This window comes from Papio anubis, chromosome 13, assembly GCF_008728515.1.
Source record: "Papio anubis isolate 15944 chromosome 13, Panubis1.0, whole genome shotgun sequence".
NCBI classification, from domain to species: domain Eukaryota; kingdom Metazoa; phylum Chordata; class Mammalia; order Primates; family Cercopithecidae; genus Papio; species Papio anubis.
The window spans coordinates 79969093-79985584 of NC_044988.1; the positions used below are offsets into that span (position 1 = coordinate 79969093).

Below are 16492 nucleotides of genomic sequence, written 5' to 3' on the forward strand. Positions count from 1 at the left end.
ATAGTTTTTCTTTTCTTTCTAAAATTATTTTTTAACCAGCTAATTCAATAACTTGGTGTGAAAGGTCTTCACTGAGAAATCAGAATCCAAATAGGTCTAGGTGTTCTATTCGCTTGTCAGTCAGGTCCTTCCTGACCTAAAATTGCACCACATTTTGCTTAAAAAGAACTACCAGCACACCTCTATTAGGTGAGTAAACTGAGTACACACCCTTCCTAGCTCTTCCTGTTGTATGCCAGAGAATTAACATCTTTGGCTCCTAGCTTTCTCACCTATTAAGTGGGGTTTGCTCTATTTAATGAAGTTAGATGTTGATAGTGTTTAGCAGAGCATCTGGTCCTTTGTGCACCCTCAATAAATGTTGGTTATAAGAATTATCATCTATTTTTCTGCTTTTCTCTTATCTGATTGGTAAGTGTTAGAGCATCACATACTGGCACAAATTACAGTTCAATCAGGAAAAGACTTGAAGAGTTCTCCATATTTTGCTTTGATTCTATCCTACTTTCCTTAGGCCAAAATCTATCCTTTTCTGCATATTTCCTTCTCACTCATATAGTTTTCTATTAACCCCTTTAAGATTATTTTTATTTCCTTGATGGACATTCCTGCCACATCTTTAATGATCTCGTTTCCCACATTTGCCTCTAATTGAGGTAACATCTTTATTATGTCATTGGACCAATTGCTCATAAAACGTTCGTTAATTCCTCATGGAAAATAATGAGGTTGGTGGGAATAGTGGCTGTCAGAATATAAAAACACATTTTCAGCAAGTTGCTGTAATTTAGTATCTTCTAAATAATCAGTGCTGTTTAAAGCTCAGTATTCAACAACCAGTTGATGTGATTTATTCAGTGAAAACTAAATAAACCTACAAACCCACCCAAACACGCATTCAGACTCACTGAATATCTGTCTGCCTACATCCAGTGTTTTCTTGTTCTGTCTAAGGAATGATGCAGAATTAATGCTATCCATTTGTATAAAATACCACAAAGAGTCTTTATCTTTAAGATATTAAAAATAAGACTTCTGTATTATCATATTTAATACTGATCATTTAGGTCACTAGCTTCATAGGTATTAAAACAACTTGCTTTACCTTGGACCTAGAGAAAATCATCACCGAACTCCATTAGTTGGAGTTATTATACAGTTTGGTTTTGTGTTACCATTTAATTTTGTATCATGCCTGTCAGTAGCACTGAATACTACCTCTTTTTTCATAACCTTTAAATGGTCATGCTTAGTGCTTTAAAAGTCAATATATGCTAGAGACTGTATTAAATTTGCTAGTACTAAGAGCTCATAATATCATTTAAAGTTACTCTAACTGTAGTTAATATGATGTTAGCACACATGTCTATTTCTACCCTCATCTTAGTCACTATTAAAATAGCCAAAATATGTGACATGCTTAGCACAATTGCTGGTACATAATAAGCATTTAATAAATGGAATCTACTATACTTTTTATGATTAAAATATAAAATTGTAATAAATTTGCTTTGGCTCTGAAAGCTCTGAAAGGTTGACTTCCACTTGAAGAAATAGTTGAGGTATTTTCATAAGATATAATGTAGACGTGACCTACTTAGAGGTAGGGCTACCTCAACATACAACTCAGAACAAGTTTTAAAAAAAAGCAACTGAGAAATGACTGGAAAAACCTCAAAAGTACATGCAGATGCCTGCTAGTTTGGCAATGATGAGGACTGAAGATGATGAGGCAGGGCCATGGTCAGTTGGGGCAGACGAGCATATGTATGTATCAAGTTGTAACCCTGCAAATTAGTTATGTAATGGCTATATCGAATCAGAATTTTATGATGCCATTTGATGCTGGGCTACACTTAACCCAGATGGGCATACAGGAAAAGATATGGTTTTGTCATTGATAACCTCTAATAAAGATAAACATACCAGGCCATGGATTGAGTACAATGTGGTAACTAAATCTTTGCTGTAACAAATGTGAAAGAAACACCCTACCACACAGAAGTAAAGCTCCCTTTCTAGGTTGCCATTCTCAGACTGCTGGATCTCTGCAATGGAAATGTAAAGGTATCCTATACTTTGGTCTTGCCTTAAAATGTTCAACCAGTGACATACAGAATTGTTGATGGAACTATCTAACTCAAGCACGGTGCAGCATGGATGTCTTTTTGAAAGGATGTCCAATGGGAAGGCTAACATTTTAAAAGGTTCCATTGAGGATAAATGTTTTATGCGGAGTATCTTGTTTAATCCTCACTAAAAGTCTGTAACAAGGGCCCTATATTCTGCCATTTTAGGAAACAGAGGAATAGAGAGGATAGCTAACTTACACAAGGCTGCACAGATAGCTATGTCTAAGAATTTGAGTAAGGCTGACTACTGTCTGTTCTATTAAAAAATGAGATAGTCCTATGTGACATTGTCAAGAGAAGTGTCTAGACGAAAACGAGGGGAAAAGCCAGAATTCTGCAAATGAAGAGGTTGGGAGCTGAAAAAAAAGAGACAGGAGGTATTGACAAATTTTTCGATAAATTTTTTAGACAAAGGGGAGGAGCCAAAAAAGGGAGCAGTAGCTGGAGCTATGTTTGGTGTGTAGATCATGTTGCATTGCAAGATTTCTCTTTGAAAAAGATTGAAATGTAAAAAAATTAATGAGACTGAGCTCAGAGAGAAGGAAAATTCGAACATACATAAGAAAATATTCAAGGGAATGTGGTGCTGGAAAATGCACAAGGGTTGTATTTGGGGGCCAAGTAGAATGATAAACTGTATACAGAGGGTGACCACATGTTCCAGTTTTCCCAAGACAGTTCTGGTTTACACCTGTTGTCCTGGAATCATTATTAATAGAGTCTCTCTTTTACTTTCAGAAGTATCTAAGCTTCCACGATAAATTACATGGTCACTCTCCTTAGACAGGAAGACAGCATGTCCTCGCATTAGGAAGAAAGAAGAAGGGAGCTGTTTTCAGTATAAATTAGTTCATAAGTTTGGCGGATGGAATTTCAGAAAATTCTGTTCTTATGGTCTCTATTTCCTCTAGGAAGGAGAAATTAGGGTTATCTTTTGAAAACACGTTTGTTAAAGGGTCAGGGAAGGGGGTGGGGATGAGGTGAGTTCTAAAATAGCTGTGGGATGGGAGAGATGACTCACAAAGTAAACCAGGAAGGTAGGGCAGCATTAAAGTTTTAGTAGAGAGCAGGACCATGAATATGGAGTGGCATCAATCTGCATGGTTGCAGGGTTTTTCCTCCAGTGTTGCTCTGCTATACAGCTGTAAGTTCAGAAAATTGCAGAAAGCTAAATTCAAAGGCAAGACATAAGTGTTGGAGTTTTGTCAGGAAGGAAAATAGGGCAAAGGATTTAAGACTATTGCAAAAGAGAGATTGAAGCAATGAATCATGGAATCTTTAGGTACCAAATACACCTATAATTCCTCCCTCCCTCCCTCCCTCCCTTCCTCCCTTCCTCTCTTCCTCCCTTCCTCCCTTCCTCCCTTCCTTCCTTCCTTCCTTCTTTGTTTGTTTTGAGACAAAGTCTCACTCTGTTGCTCAGGTTGGAGTGCAACGGCACAATCATAGCTTACTGTAGCCTCAAATTCCTAGGCCTAAGTTATTCTCCCACCTCAGCTTCTTGATTTGCTGGGGCTACAAGTGTGCACCACTGTGCCCAGGTATTTTATTTTATTTTATAGAGGGTCTTGCTATGTTGCCCAGGTTGGTCTCAAACTCCTCAAGCAATCCTCCAGCCTCGGTCTCCCAAAATGTTGGGATTACAGGCACGAGCTACCATGCCCAGCCACACCTATGATTTAATATCCAAATATGAAATATCCTCAGATTTGAGCCTAGGATTAAACACTATAGCTCCAGCAATATGACAGACAAGAAAATATGAAAATCTTTCTACTACAAACACCCAGAAATGCTGGGCTAGTTGTATAACTCGTAAGAATAAAATGTAAATCTCTGGAAGCTCAAAATGCACAGGAACTGCAAAAACTGTAAACTCAATGGGCTGGTTTCTTGTTGTTCTAAAGGTAATGGGACAGGTGCTCATCTCTATAAACTAGGAGATTGGTTTGAAGACCATTAAAAGGGATTAGTTTGAAAACCCTTAAACGGGCAGGAGACAGGGTTGTGGCCCATGTGAAATGGAGGTTAGCATTCAGACCCTTGTATAAAGCTGAGAACCACAAAAGTAGATAGATGGGCTAGAAATTCCATCTACAGGCACAAAAACACAACAAAATGGCTTGTCTGTCTTTAGTCGTGAGGAAGAAAAAAACCAGGTCTTCTTAGGAGTGAATATTCAACACCTAGGACTACAGCTTTCATAGGCTTGATATTGACTTAATACCGTCAGCACTGCCTGGGAATTCTCAGCTGGAAAAATGAACATACAAACTGGTTTCAGGCTGGGCACAGTGGCTCATGCCTGTAATCACAGCACTTTGGGAGGCTGATGGCTTGAGCACTGGAGACCAACCTGGGCAACATGGCAAAACTCCATCTCTACAAAAAATACAAAAATTAGCCAGGTGTGGTGGCACATGCCTGTAGTCTCAGCTACTTGGGAGCCTGAAGTGGGAGGATGGCTTGAGCTCAGGAGGTGGAGGCTGCAGTAAGCCAAGATCATGTCACTGTACTTCAGCCTGGTCAACAGAGTGAGACCCTGTCTCAAAAAAACGAAAAAGCAAAACAACAACAACAAAACCTACATATACACAAAACATTGGTTCCAGGCCAAAAAACCCACATACACACAAAACATTGGTTCCAGGCCAAAAATTTAACAAGAAAAAAAAGTTCAAAGAAGAAGCACTTTACCCAGGTTACATAGGCGTGTCACTGAGGATAAGTTCACAATGCGAAATTGTCACACCTACGGAAAACAACCTACCTCGAGTGAGTGTTATCCAACGTAATATACAAAGAAAATTCAGTTAACCAAATAACATCATAGAAACTATAAAATAAGTATGCTTAAAGCAATTAAAAATACAAAAGGAGGAATAAGAAAAGCTGAAAATACATTAGGGCCAGGCACAGTGGCTCATGCCTGTAATCCCAGAAATTTGGGAAGCTAAGGCAGGCAGATTACTTGAGGTCAGGAGTCCAAGACCAGCCTGGCCAAATTGTGAAACCCCATCTCTACTAAAAATACATAAATTAGCCAGGCATGGTGGTGCACACCTGTAGTCCCAGCTACTCGGAAGGCTGAGACAAAAGGATCTCTTAAACCCGGGAGGCAGAGGTTGCAGTGAGCCAAGATTGTGCCACTACACTCCAGCCTGGGCAACGGAGTGAGACTTTGTCTAAAATAATAATAATAATAAATAATAAATAGGAAGACAGGCAGTTTTGAAAAATAATTAAATATAATTTTAACAAATACAAAATACAATTAAAATTAAAATTCAATGGATGAGTAATAGTATATTAGATAGACATAAAGAGATAATTCACCCATTAGAAATCAGCTCTTCAGAATTTAGAATTCAATACAGAAAGAGTTTGAAAGGATGGAAAAGATGAAATTGAATTTAAGAAATGATAAAAGATATATTACAGAAAGAGAAAATACAGAAAATATGAGAGGCAATACTCCAAAACATGGTGACTAAGAACTTTCCAGCATTGATGAAAGACTTAAATCTTCAAGTACATGAAGCACACCAAGTCCCAATCAGTAAAAGTGAAGAGCAGAGAAATAAGCATTTCACACCCAGTCAAATCATAATGAAACATCAAAGACAAAGATATTATCTTAAAATATTGAAGACAGATTACTTATAAGGGACAACAATTAGGATAACAATAGAGTGTGGGGAAACTATCACTTTCATCTATCCTTACAATTTGGTAAAGCCCCGTGGAGGTTTACAAAAAATAAAAATCAAACTTTAAAATATGTATAGATTTGTCTCAGCAATTTAACTTCTGAAAATTTATCTAAAGGGATATTTGCACAAGTATATGTTCAAGATTATTTGTCACAAAGCTGCTTAGTAAAAAGTTGTAAAGAACTTAAATTTGCATCAATAGGAGACCAACTAAATACGTGATGAAATTCCATCAGCCATTAAAAAGAATGAGATGTATTTATATACATTAACTTCTAAAATTACCATATATGTGACTTGGATCTGCTTTCCATCTCTGAGCCTCAGCTTTCTCTTCTCTAAAATAGAGATAAAAGCAGAACCTACCTCTTAGGATGCTTGATTATTAAATAGTTAATATAGACACATAGTGTATACTACATAATTATTTGCTGTTTTATTATTTATTTCATGTATTTAATAAGTACTTGTATAGTGCTTACCATGTGCAAGATACTGTTCTAAATGCTTTGGAATATTAATTCATTACCAATATAATATGTTCATAAGTGAAAAAGGAAGTTAAAGAACAGTATATCTTATTATTATATTTTAGAGTACATGTATATCAAACTCTTAAATCGTCATCTCTGCATAGAAAATTATATAGGGGTGCTGGGCATGGTGGCTCACACCTGTAATCCCAGCACTTTGGGAGGTCGAGGTAGGTGAATCACGAGGTTAGGAGTTCGAGACCAGCCTGGCCAACATGGTGAAACCCTATCTCTACTGAAAATACAAAAAATTAGCTGGGTGTGGTGGTGGGCACCTGTAATTTCAGCTACCTGGGAAGCTAAGGCAGGAAAATCGCTCAAACCTGGGAGGCAGAGGTTGCAGTGAGCAGAGATTGTGCCACTGCACTCCAGCTCCAGCAACAGTGTGAGAAAAAAAAGAAAGAAAATTATATGGGTGTAACTTCTATTTTACACTTTATGTAGGTCTATACTTTTTGCATCTTTATAAAGAGATCTTTATAATTAGGAAGAATTAATACATGCATTTATGCTTTGGGAAAAAAACACTTCTTCCAAATATTATACTATTTTGATAAAGTAACATGAACCTTTCTGTTCATTAGTTTGATATTTTTGCAGTTCTGTTGCTCCATTGAGCTCCAGGACAAACTCAGAGATGGGAAAATTTTGTCAAAGGCAATTGATTCCTATGTTGATTAGGTTTTCACAACACTTGGATATTGGCTGAAGAATTTTGAAGGTGAAGGTCTATCAGGAGAACCAGCCCCCAATATTTCAACATAGATTCTTTTCTATTTTCCCTAAGTGTCAGCCGGTCTGAGAAATAAAAAGAAAGTACAAAGAGAGAAATTTTACAGCTGGGCCTCTGGGGGTATCATCACATATTGGTAGGACTGTGATGGTGACCCTGAGCCACAAAACCAGCAAGTTTTAATTAGGGATTTTAAAAGGGGAGGGGGTGTACAAACAGAGAGTAGGTCATAAGGATCACATGCTTCAAGGGCAATAAAGATCACAAGGCAAGACAAAATTAGAATTACTGATGAGCATCTATGTCCCACTGTGCACACATTGTTTTGATAAATATCTTAACAGGAAACAGGGTTCAAGAGCAGACAACTGGTCTAACTAGAATGTACCAGGCTGGAATTTCCCAATCCTAGTAAGCCTGAGGGTACTGCAGGAGACCAGGGCGTATTTCAGTCCTTATCTCAACCACATGAGACAGACACTCCCAGAGCAGCCATCTATAGACCTACCCCCAGGAATGCATTCCTTCCCCAGGGCTATTCCTTGCTGGGAAAATAATTCAGCGATATTTCTCGTACTCACACATCTGTCTATAGGTTTTCTGCGAACAGAAAAATATGTCTCTATCTGCCCGACCCCACAGGCAGTCAGACCTTATAGTTATCTTTCCTTGTTCCCTGAAAATTGCTGTTATTCTGTCCTTTTTCAGGGTGCACTGATTTCATATTGTTCAAACACACATATTTTACGATCAATTTGTACAGTTAATGCAATCATCAAAGGGTCCTGAGGTGACATACATCCTCAGTTTATGAAGATGATGGGATTAAGAGATTAAAGTAAGATGGGTGTAAGAAATTATAAAAGTATTAATTTTGGGAACTGATAAATGTCCATGAAATCTTCACAATGTATGTTCTTTTGCCGTGGTTCCAGCTGGTCCCTCGGTTTGGGGTCCCTGACTTCCCGCAACAGAGGTCCTGATGAACAGAATGTGGAACATACCATTTCCTCTAGGAAGGAATCAATCCTTAAAGCTGCTAAGCTTGAGACCTACAAGAGGAAGTTGGCAGAGCCACCTAGATAGAGGAAGTCAAGGGGGTCAGAGAACAGCAGCCGCTTATGAAGTCTCCACCCAGCTGACTCTTCTTTTCTACGTATAGGTGGAAACCTGAAATTTATGATTTTATAGTCTGGAATGGTTTGGAGGATCCAGCACAAAAGTTTTGTTAGGATTCTGATTTCTCAGTGAACATTTTCCACACTTTGTTGGGTGTTACTGACTTACAGCATAAAGGGAAAAGTAAAACAAAGGTAAGTTCCTACAGGAAAGGGAAGCACCGCTAGGTAATAACTATTTAGGTATACTGATTTAACATTGACAGGGAAGCCTCTGTTGTTTCCCAGATGCCACAGTCATCTGGCATGTAGAAAAAAGTTTTCAATCTTACAACTGTGGAGGCTCTTCTAAGAAGGTTAAGCCCTGTCTCAGGCCCCTGTGTGCCACAGGGCTCTAGGAGAGGATACATGGCAGGATGTGACCAGGGAACATCTTATTGTCTGATGTCACCAGAGAAATCTACATATCATATTTCATACATTCAAAGATGTTCATTTTTTCATATTTTGGCATATCTGGGTTGCATGTCAGTCATTAATCCCTTATAATCACAATTTTAGTTTCTTTGTTGCATATTTTAAAATCTCTGAAATTGAAATTTGTCTTACAGGTGCTAAAGGCATTCACACCCAGTTTGTGGCTTCTGCCCTCCAGCTAAGATCATTCCTTAGCTGTCCCCAAATATGAGAATGAATATACAGTGATAAAACAAAAATAAATCAGCCATCTTGGCTCATAAAGCTTAATTTTTAACTAGAAATTTTCCTTCTGCTTGAAATAATTTCATTAGTTCCTCACAGAAATGAAAGCATTATTTTCAGTGGGATGATTCCAGCTAGCCTTTTCCCCTCAAAACCTTTTATTTGCTGCCTATTCATTTTATTAGGTTGAAATAGAGACTAAGTGACTTTTCAGGGCCATATAGAGGAAATTCTCTTTTAAGAGACAGTTTTGTCTGCTTTTCTAATCCACTTCACATTCTGCTTTAGGTATGGTGTGTAGTCAAAGAGTGATCTATATATTTTTTTATATATCTGAAATTATTTTCTCCTGAGTACCTCTAAAGGCCAGGAAGACAGATACTCAGGGGCAGAGGGATATGGCACTGGAACATGCTGATTTGAATGGCAGGGCTGGAATTTTCAATGAGGGTTTGCTATCGTGATTGCTTGGGACAACTTTTGAAATTCTGATTTTACTTCCCTGTTTTGACCAGTGGCATATGCTCCCTTTAAAATGCTAGATCAGAGGGCCAACCATAGTGGCTCACACCTGTAATCCCGGCACTTTGGGAGGTCGAGGCAGGTGGATCACTCGAGGCCAGGAGTTGAAGACCAGCCTGGGCAACATGGTGAAGCCATGGCTCTACTTAAAATACAAAAATTAGCCAGGCATGGTGGTGGACACCTGTAATCCCAGCTACTCGGGAGGCTGAGGCAGGAGAACCGCTTGAGCCTGGGAGGCGGAGGTTGCAGTGAGCTGAGATGGAGCCACTGAACTCCAGCCTGGGCGACAGAGTGAGACCCTGTCTCAAAGAAAGAGAGCGAGAGAGAGAGAATATTAGCTCCTATGACCAGTGCAGGGCCTCATGCCTATAATCCCAATACATTGGAAGGCCAAGGTGGGTGAATCACTTGAATCCACAAGTTCGAGTCAAGCCTGGGTGACATGGCAAAAACTCATCTCTACAATAAAGTAAAATAAAATAAAATTAAATAAAATTAAATAAATTAAAATACCAGACCATAGAAATCAAATCTTTTAAGGTGATAACATAATTATTGTTTTTTATAGCTGGGGGGTGTCTTTGTTATAAGTTTTTTAATCATTGCAAAAGACTCATTTATAATTTACAAATATCTAATTTTCTTTTTTCCCCTCACATTCTTTGCCTTAACTATGATTTTTAAAAATGCACTTATTTATTTGAGGCTGAATGTGGCTCTTACTACATTCTGTGACTATCACATTCAGATAAATACTGCTTTGTGTATAGAAACTGGCTGAATGTAGAGTACTTGAGACCCAAATTAAAATAGATGGATGCTGGAGTGTATCAAGCTCTTGTTGATTGCATTTTCTATTATTATCTTGTTTACCCTTGAAGCTTTAAGCCATTAAGGAAAACATTGGGCAGAAGCTGGGATCAAGAGAGGGCTGTCAGTCAGCAATTGCTAGTGGGAAGAGGTGTCTTGGCACAAATACAAAACTGCAAATAAGAGCCAGGGAGGGTCTAGAAGCAGAACAAAAAGAATAGAGTCCTTCTAGGTACAGGGCCATTGTAGGGTTCCCTAATGTTTAAACACGTCCTTATTTCCTCGGGACTTTGAAAAGCAGCCTCCTGTCAAAACACGGAGAGGCATTTTGGGGAGTGACAAGGGAATGCAAGTCATATGGAGAATTTAAGTGTCTTCAGTGCATGAGTCTCCATCACTTGTCAGGACACCTGAGTGCTGCCAGCCCAGTTTCTTTGCAGTCTGGAAGGCTGCACTATGTACCCTTAAGGCCAACAAAATCTCTTCAGAAGCTTTTATCTGAAGATATTTTTGCAGACATATGAAATGGGTAAGACAAGTAGAATTCCGAAAGATGAAAATAAATAATAATATCTATCTATCTATCTATTTATCTATCTATCATGTTGCAGAAGCAGATGTCAATAGATATAACTATAAAAGATCAGCATTGTCTTCAAAATTTTAGACTTCTGGCTGTCTTCTTTCCTAGAGATCAAATTTACTTGTTGCATCTACAAAAGTGGAAGCAATCATGTAATGTTTATACCACATTTGATTTGCTTTTTCCTTTGTTTATGCTGCAGCTCTTAATATCACAAATGCCACAGAGAGAGGTATTTAAAACCCCACCGTGTGCTGTGCTCTCAGTGATTGCAGTTTTAATAAAATTTGCAGTGGTCCTGTTCCCGGCATCAATCCTACTTGTTTGATGCCACTAACAGGTTTGATTTGCTGTCATGAGTACATTGTGCATTTAAAAACCAAACAAAAGAAAAAATCACAAACCTCTGATATCCCTGGAGGCTATCATGGGGAAAATTAAATCTGCATGATTTAAGAGGATGCATGTTCTAAAAGAGGAGCTTGACCCATTGATTTTGACTTTAGGGGATATTATGGTATATTATGGTATGGTTTCCTCAAAAAAGTTCTATAAGGCTTTCAGAGAAGAATGGTTAAGCGGTCCTTTGGTTGAACAGTTGTCACTACATTTCTCTAAGAAAAAGTCACTTGTATAATAATGGTAGCACTGAATAGATAACACATAATGCTTCAAGTCAACAGATAGTTAAGCCCTCTTAAATTATAGTATTGAAGAAAATGTACTTCAAAATAATTAAATTCTTTAGTATAATGTTGACATTATATTATTTGAAATGAAAAGTTGTTGTGACCTGAAATATGCATACTCTAATTGGAGCGAGTTTTTAATGTAATTTTTCAGATATTAAAATGAGATGTGTAAGTTCAAGCATACATACACAGTAAGGGAAAATTTCTTTCTCTTTAGTACATTAGTTCATCCAACAAAGATGCACGGAGCAATGTTCCAGGTGCAACATGAGATAGAGAAGGCCATGCCTCCACTGGGCTTAATTTTTAAATGTGACTATTTTGATTCATGCAAAGATATCAAGGAAAGCTATTAGAATTCTATGGCAATATGGAGTTCAAATAATTTTACATTCAGTTATCAAATATATGACTCTGACATTGTAATTACTATATTTATTTCCATGAATAACAAGCTATACAAGGCATTATTTTTGGAGAGGACTTAATATAGTAGTTAATAACACGGGTGATAGGCTCTCAAGAAAACTGCGTGGGCTCTAGAGTCTCAGGTAAACTTCTTGAGTCCAAATCCTGGTTCTACCACCTGTCACATGTGTGACTTCCAGTAGATTACTTGTCTCTTTGTGCTTCAGTTTCCCCACCGGTAAAATTAGTTTAATAATACCATCTACATCATAAATTGAAGAATGTAGAAGTAGATAATATATTTATAGTTCTTACAAGAGTGACTGACACAGAGTAAACACCCAAATAGAAATGATCAATGTTAGTTCTAGAGCTAATATAACTTCTGTGCAACAGAAGCAGAGATTTAAACACTGGTACAGACAATTATAGCTATCTTTTCAATGTGTCATCTTTATCTCTGAGGTGGAAGCAATAAAGTCCAATGGCAAAAACTAAATTTTTATTTTAAATAGTTTATTTGTATTAATTTTGGTTCTAGCAAAAGAATAATAACCAACTTTAAATCTGCAAGGAGACCCCAAAGTCATATGGTTCAATTCCTTAGTTTGTAGATAAAGAAATTTGAGACTAGGGGCAGTGGCTCACACCTGAATGCCAACCCTTTGGGAGGCTGAGGCAGGAGGATTGCTTGAAGCCAGGAGTTCGAGGCCAGCCTGGGAAACATAGTGAGATTCCCCTCTCTACAAAAAATATTTATTAAAAAATATTTTTAAAAAATAAATTTGAGACCAGAAACATCTTTTATTTTATAGATAAAGACACTTGAGACCAAACAAATTGTTACTCTGCCCAGGTTGGCAAAGGAACTTGAGTGTCTTATTCCTAGTCCAGGACATGTTCCACTACCTATTCCGATTCTTTCCTCTTTTTAATATTTGTGTTGTGTAGATAATACTCTGCAGAGTTCACATGCTTTAGTATCAGACAGACCTGGGTGTTAATCCTGACTGCGCTGCTTACCAGTTATGTGAGGTAGGATAATTGACTTGACCACTGCAAGTCTATTTCCTCATTTGTGAAATGGGGGCTAATATTATCTAGAACATGGGGTTCTTAAAATGGACTCAGATAGCATATTCACAGTGTCCATGCAGTAGCTCTTTGATAAGTATTTGCTACTGTTGGTATTATTGTCTGTTGTTTACATTGTTATAAAGCTGGATGACATCTATCCAGAGAATACTGCTAGTCAAGCTTCTCAAATTTCATAAATAGAATGTCAACATTAACAACTGCTCATCTGGTCTCCAAAGAACATAAATCTACTTTCAATCAGTAATGCTTTGTACCTGCATTCTTGTTACTTGTTAGAGATTATAACTTTGGTGTGGCTTCACCGTGACAAGTGATGAAGGGAAGCTTATCTAAGAAGCTGTGTAAAGAGATGCCTTTAATGGCTAACAGGAGAGAGGCTATTTGGAGTCAACCTGTTTAAAAAAAAAAATAGTACAACAACATAAAAGAGAAGGTGGCCTTAGTGTGTATCCTGAGCTTATATCATATTTTATTCACTACAGAAATAGATATTTGCCAAAAATCTTGTTGAAAATATTGATCCATTCTGGCACTCACTGCTCCCAAGTAAATCCCAAGTGAGAAATCACTTTAAAAATGTAGTGCCTGGCTGCAACTCTGTGAACAATGGCTGCAGAGGAGCTTCCTGCCAGCCTGGGGAAGCCATAGCCTGTGCCTGATCAGTCCCTTTTTGGGAACTAAGGTTGACTTGATGGAGCCAGTGTTGGCAAAGGTCTCTGAGGAAAACTGACCTGGATTTATACAAGGTCCATCCTCGCAGGTGGTAAGGGAGGTCACTTTCCTGGCAGGCCAAGATCCTTGAGATGTTTTGAAAATTTCAAGGAGAAAGGAATGAGGCCAAAATGTATAGATACTGCAGGTGAAATTTTATGGAGAGATTTCCTTGGACTTACATCCTTAGCCTCAGCACAGCAAATTACTAGAAACTTGTAGAAGATCAAGCTGAGATTTCTTATAGAGACCTCCAGTGGAACAAACTTAAAGAAGGCCGATATGGTTAACATTCTTAATGCACCTGTGTAAAGAACCAGGCTAAATCTAATAAGGCCATACTCAGTTTGTCACCAAGAATCTTTGAGGTTCTTTTTAATCAAAAGTGGGGAGACTATAAGGAAAATTTTGTGCTTAAATGGAAAACTGTGTGTGGTCATTCTAGAGCACACCTGTGTTGTCTTATTCCAGTTCTGTGGGAGCTGTTTTACAGCTTTATAAATCGTACATAACTGGCAGCAATGCTAAATTGTTCTTGTCCATAGACACGCAAATGAATTCTGTCCAGTGGAAAAACAACCAAAAAACCCAATTTGGCTCTGTTTGCACGGTCATTTTAATATTCCCGATCTATAAATGTGTCTGTCCTTGGGATTCTCCTTTCACCTTGTTGCAACACTTCACTGGTTTCCTTGTGAATGAGTTAAATAAAACCTTTAACTCATGCTTATTCTGAAAAAAAACTTAGTGCCTGGGTGGGGGAGAAGGGTCTCCCCTGAGAAACTGACATTTTATCCCTTCTTATAGTAAGTACTGTGTACTTAATTTTCTTTTACTTTGTTTTTTGCTCTGCCTGGATGTATCTTAGAATCCAGTTTGAAGCTTAGTCATAGTATCTGTTACACCAAACCATCCAGAGGTTTTCTCCCTGATCCTAATATATTGTTATTCATTTAATTTATGGCCATATCAATTATACCCTCCTTAAAACCTCTGTGGAAAGAGAACGAAATAACTAAGTTGATGGATTCATGGAACTTCTCCAAGTGGTTCTCAAACGCCAGTGCACATCAGAAGCATCTGGAGATCTTACTAACTGACGGCTTCAGGATGCATTCCCCAGTTATTCATATTTGGTAGGTTTATGTTAGTGCTTTTTAACAACACCCCAAATGATTCTTAATGCAGTGACCCATGAACCACATTTTGAAAAACATTGACTTCAGGTTTTCTACTTAGAAGGTCTTTATTCCAGATGAATCTAAACAATTCAAAGAGAAAGCTTAACTGCAAATAGTAAGATATAAATGTTAGAATAGCTTCAAATTCACCCATCTGTGGAAGGCCTATTATGTTCTATGCAATGAGGTAACTCTTAAGGATAGAGAGAAAAAATAAGTCGTAGTTTATTTCTTGAAAAGTATTCAAATCCAGTGAGGAAGATGGATATGCAAACAGGCAAAGTGCAATATATTTACAATGATAGAATTTTGTGTAGGGTTATACACACAGGACAGAGGAGATAGGGAAAGGTCAGGGAAAGCTTCAGAGAGGTGAGGGCCAACAGGGCTTTGATTGATGAAGAGTGAGGAGCTCTTGGTGAGGATCATATCACACTGAGGGAGGAAAAAGAAAATAGAGGAAAAATTTCAGATTTACCAGGCAAGCACAGCCTGACACTGACTCATAACCAGGGAGTAAAAGAAGGATTAGAGAGTTTGGGACAGTATGTATTAGTGGTGCTATAAAAACAGAATAAACTGTGATTTGATTCACAGGCTAACATGGAGATCATCTTCTTTGGTATCTCCTCTTGCATTTTTTTTTTTTCCCCCCGAGACAGAGTCTCTCTCTGTCGTCCAGGCTGAAGTGTGGTGGCACAATCTCTGCTCACCACAACCTCTGCCTCCCAAGTTCAAGCAATTCTCATGCTTCAGCCTCCTGAGTAGCTGGGATTACAGGCATGTATCACCATGCCTGGCTAATTCTTGTATTTTTAGTGGAGATGGGGCTTCACCATGTTGTCCAGGCTGCTCTCAAGCTCCTGAACTCAAGTGATCCACCTGCCTCAGTCTTCCAAAGTGCTAGGATTACAGGTGTGAGCCACTGTGGCTAGCCCTCTCTTAGACATAATTTTTAAATGGGTAGATACCTAACATCCTGACAATGTGGGAACCTATGGTTTGGAAGCATATGGCCTTATCTGGCATCCAGAATTCTATCTTAAAGGCCACAGAAATGTTCTCAACCCAAGCCACTTTAGGCAACCAGGATACTGTGGTATGATTTAAGATTAAGTTTATGGCTTCTATTTATTTTTCCAACTAAAATTTCCGGTTACCTAAAACAAAAATCTTGTTCTTAATAGACCTCAGTTCGTTTAACGCATGTCAGAGTGCAGGCATCTTGCTGAGCTTAGATCAAAAAAGTTATTTAAAAGTAAACTAAGCTGTTGATAAAAGTACCATGGCTATATAGGATGCTAGCATTAGGGGAAGTTGGGTGAACAGTACATGTTCACCTTTTATACTGTCTTTGCAACTTTTATAGTTATAAAAAATCTTTTATACTGTCTTTGCAACTCTTTGTAAATCTAAAATTATTTCAAAATAAAAACGTTTCAAAAAGGTAAACTAAGAAATACTTCTTTGTCATGGTGATTATGCAGTTTAGCATCTCCTGCCATCAAAAACAGAAAATGAACTTTCTTTAAGAAGAAAAAAGTGAATCAGGA

The 16492-nt window shown here is 38.0% G+C and overlaps 1 protein-coding gene across 3 annotated transcripts in view; it reads left to right on the plus strand.

The window, feature by feature from the left end:
- The window catches only part of MUSK (muscle associated receptor tyrosine kinase), a 137986-nt gene that overhangs the window by 31719 nt on the left and 89775 nt on the right, over positions 1-16492 (plus strand). The gene's annotated exons all lie outside the window — the stretch shown is intronic.